Below are 5,053 nucleotides of genomic sequence, written 5' to 3' on the forward strand. Positions count from 1 at the left end.
GGGCGTGGTGGTCTGGAAATGATGTGTGTTGAGGTAAATTTCTGGCGTGTTTTTATCTTGGTGGCGGAAAAAAGCTTAGCGCGATTGCTCACCCTGCGCTCCAAAATACTCCATACCATCACATCTTTACCACATAAAAATAAACCACACCCAGAGCCTTCAGCAATCAACTATGAAAAAATATATATACTTAAAAATCTGCACTGTATCTATAAATTATTATTAGTTATATTTATTTCTGTCAGTTATAAGGATTTATATTTATGTTTAGTACACAGACTAAATAACTGTAACTAGGCATTCTGCTGTTTAAAAATTTCAACAGATGCTTATTCTCACTCAAATGCTGGAGTTTTGAAATGGAAAATTAAAAGAGAAAATTACTTTGACTGAACATAAATTTATTTTAGTTAACTATTTAACTGAATTTCACTTTTATATCTGAAAAACAAAGCACATTGTCAATCTGGCGCGTGGTGCTGCCCGTCAATTATATAAAACTTAAAACATTTGAAATACACAGAAATATAACGCTATATGTTAGCATTCGTTTCTTATCACCAGGGCAAATTTATTAAAATATTAAATATATTAATTCATGAATTAAAATCTCGTCCAGCGCTCTGAAATGCCAGGCACGCAAAGTGGTGCTTGGCGCAGCGGCGCGGCATTGCGCGCAGAATAACCTCTGTCTTCTAAAAAAAGTTTTTATAAATAAGATCTGACAAGTATACTAAAATTAATGTTATTAAACTTACTAAAGCCAACAAATGTACTGTTAATTAATAAAGAGAAATCAGGCAAAATGCGCTGCGCCTCTCTCTCTCTCTCTCTCTCTCTCTCTTTCACAGCGCGGAGCTGAATTCAGCGCGAGGCTATAAATAATTTACAACTCAGTTCAGTTAAATAAAAATAAGTAAGGACCTGTAAGTTAATCAAATATTGTCAAATATAAAGGATAGGTTGAGGTTTTGGTGAGCTGTTTTCATGATTTGAAACTGAAACTAACCGAAACTTTTATTATTCTGCGCAAAAAGCCTGTGATTGTTTTAAATGAGTTTTTTAATGGATTTAAATGAGTTTTTTTAACGGATTGTTGTTTTTGTCCATTCTTTTGTTTTGTTTATATATACATTTATTTCTTTGAGTGTGGTTTGGTTTGTTTAATTTTTATCCCCAGACGTGTATTTGTTTTTTCCGTTTTTTTTCAGTATTACATGTCTTAGTAATTTTCTTTGGTCCTGTGGAGTTTTTCGTTTCTTATTTTTTTTTATTCGTTAGACTATATTTTTGTCAACATTTTGGGTTTATTTTTGTTTGTTATTTTTCTAATAATAATAGTAATTACATCATTTATTTTCTTTATTTATTCTTTATTTATTTATTTTTACAGGGCGAAGTAACGCAATAGTTACTTTTACTGGTAACTAGTTACTTTTATAGTGGAGTAACTCCGTTAGTAACTCAGTTACTTTTTTGGAGAAGTAACTAGTAACTATAACTAATTACTTTTTCAAAGTAACGTGCCCAACACTGCCGATGACATACACTGGCTTTCGAATTAGCTCCTGATAAGTCTGGATGGTTCTTTTCATCTTTTCCCAAAAAGTTTTAAAATATTGGTTTGTCCGACCACAGTACACATTTCTACTGAGCGATGGTCCCTTGGATACATTGGAGACCAGAAAAGGCGAGGCCGCTTCAGGACAGGGTTAACATAAGGCTTCTGTTTTACACAGTAAAGTTTTATGAATGTAACTCTGTATTGTAGTGCTTGACAACAACTTGATAAAAAGGTAATCCCAAACCCATGTGGTTCTATCAGCTATTGTTGAATAACAGTTCTGGTGCAGTTCTGTCTGTTCTGTTCAGTTTAGACTAAGGCACTTGCCCTTGAGGCAATAAAATTCCTCTTAATTTCTTGAATAGTTTAATGACACAATGCTCTGCACTGTAGAGGGAGAAATATGCAACTCTCAATTTTTCCTAAACATTTAAATCCTTTTTTCAGACATTTAGTACAAACTAAGAATCATCTTTGTAACTGCACTTGAGGATACTTTCAAAATTCCTAAAAATGTTCAGATGAACTGACCTTCATTTCTAAAACTGCTTTATTCTTTACCTAGTTGAGTAGTTCTAGCATTAATATGGATTAGAACATGAATTTAAATAGGGCTACTCACTCCATACCAATTCTACCTCACAACTGACAACTGATGCCCTCAAACACATTAAGAGTACAATAAATTCAAGCAATTAACTCTTGTCAAGGCACACATTTCAGGTGACAAACTCATAAAGCTGTCATGTAAGCAAGAAGTGTCTGCTTTAAAGAATCTAAAATATATACATGTTCCATATGTTTTTCTTTAAAAAAAAAAAAAAAACACTTTCGGGGACTTAAATTTTAAAGTGCACCTGATACAGGGATTCACACAGATGAGGCAATGATTAGCAATGGACTTGTCAAACCAGGGTATTAATAGATAATACTCTTCTTCATTTCATTCTCAAACAAAAAACATCCCAAGGATTAGTATTGACAAGAATAGAATAAGAATATTTTTACCAACAGAATCCCACAGATTCTCTGAATTTTCAGTTTTACAAGGAAGCATGCAATAATAAAATCTTTAATCCTAATAATATTAACAATGTGATATATAACATTTATCACACGGTTAAAGTCTTTAGCGTAGACCCAGTCTATGGCACAGATCTGCAACACCTGGACCCTTGCAGATCTTACTGTACATAGAAGGCTGTGGGCGGAGCCAACTTCCAGGCTGTGGGCAGGGCCAAAGTGGAGATGGTGGGGACAAAGGGCAAGAAGCAAAATAGCACCTGAAGGCTTATAAAGATAGGTGGAAGCTGGTGATAGGTTGAGTCGTGAGTGCATTTAAGTTTCAACTTGAGCTAAAGCTTTCACTTCCTTACTGAAACATAAATCTTTAATCTGTAATCATTTTATCTTAAATTAAAGTGATTAAAACATGTTACACAAAATTATTTTTACCATAAATATAATGTAGTGTCACAATAATTGGCTCAAAATTTTCACATTTTCACAGTTTTCGTATTGAAGCATTTCATATTGGACACACACATTCGCACTAAAGAATACAGTTAGCGCACACACACACACTGGTGGGTAGCCACTTTAGCCCTGTATCAACAAGGGTGACCCAGACATAGAAACATATCTCCCATATGTTTATCAGGTTTGTCTAGGTTGCTAGAGAACACTTGTATGTGAAGGATGAGAAAATCAATGAATGAATAATCAATAATGAAGGGTAATGCTAAGAGATTGTTGTGGACGCCCTGAGCAGAGATTGGCACCACATTAAACTATACACAATTTATATATATATATATATATATATATATATATATATATATATATATATATATATATATATATATATATATATATATATATAACACATTATAATATATATAATATATTTTGTGTTATTTGTATGTGTGTATATTTGGCCAGCTTTTAAAAGAATTCTAAGGCATCTGAGTTAATTTAAGATTATAAAGGGGAGAGAAGGGGGGATACATACAGAAAACATCAGGTTATCATCCAGGAGCTTCATTCTGCTCCCAGAGGTCATCTCTGTTACAAAATTAAAAATGTTTACTTAAACATCTATGCAAGAAATCAAAGAAATGCAGAAATTTTGTAGGTGTCACTGCTCCAGCCAGATGCTCTAACAAGAGCTCTGAGCTCTGTTCATCAAATCGGTCTACAGAATTACACATGGCACAGAATCATGCTTTGCAGCTAAGAAGGTGTCTTGTGAAATAACCCTTCTTTTAGAACTGCAATGTTACAGACTCCAACTCAGTAACCACACCATTTCACGTAAATGTGTTGTCTCTCAGTCTGGACGCTCTGGCCACTCAAATCAGATTTTACCAAGAATTTTGTGTTACAACATGGCAAACACCTAATCAGTTCCAGAAAGACAGAAGTGTGGGGGTCCAAGAAGTTATTTTGCCACTTTAAAGATTCTTAGTCATAGTTTGTGCCTTTTAACTTCAAATGTGCAAATGTGTACTACATATGACTAAACAAAAGAAGAACAAAAAAACTTAAGTAACAGTATGTTCCTCTGGTGAATACAACATGCAATACATCAGCTTAGATATTTTATTGAAGTAAGTAAACATAATTTGTAATTGAAACTGAAAAAGTAAATGAACAGGATTATACCTGGAAACCCACTACATCCCTAGAAAAGAACAGGGTGTACAACTTCATTCAAAAGAGGAGCAGGCAAGACTTAGCGTGTGTATGAGTCATTTTAAAATTTAATTTTTTTTTTAACTCACTACAGACTTTGCAATTTGGAGGGAGTCTAGTAGTAAACTCGTAGTCAGTGTATCTGAACTTCATTATTCTTCATAGAGAGAGAGAGAGAGAGAGAGAGAGAGAGAGAGAGAGAGAATGAGAGAGAGAGAGGGAAGGAGAGAGGGACAGATGTTGTGAGAGAGAGAACACTGTGTGCTCACCACTCAACACAGCTCACTTCCCAAAGCACCGCTGGGCTGGCTTTGCTTTGCCTCATGGGGATGCTGTTTATCCTACACCTCCACAGTAAGGCTGTTCCACACTGAAGCAAGTTTATTCTTTCTTTCTTTTTTTTTTTTTGTTGATTGGCAATTCACGTTGTTCATGGTAATGTACGATTTGAGCAGAATATATGTGGTCACTATATATGATAAATATAAGTCACAACTGTTTTTGTAATAATCATTTCTATTTATTTTGTTTAAAATAAAACAAGTTAAAAATTAAGCTATTAAATGTCATATTAATTACAATGCAGTATTATATTGTATACTTTGTATAACATTAATTTTCCAGTAATGGCAAGAGAATTAATTCTAAAATAAAATAAATAGCACAGATTCCATTGTGGGTTTATAATGACTTTGCACATCTCACTGTGTCAGAACCGCTGGGTTCAGGCTGTGTAGTAATTCTCAGTAACCACAACGTTTTCTTGTGAATGTTTTTTTTTCATATAGTAATTTG

This window comes from Astyanax mexicanus, chromosome 1, assembly GCF_023375975.1.
Source record: "Astyanax mexicanus isolate ESR-SI-001 chromosome 1, AstMex3_surface, whole genome shotgun sequence".
Classification (NCBI taxonomy): Eukaryota; Metazoa; Chordata; class Actinopteri; order Characiformes; family Acestrorhamphidae; genus Astyanax; species Astyanax mexicanus.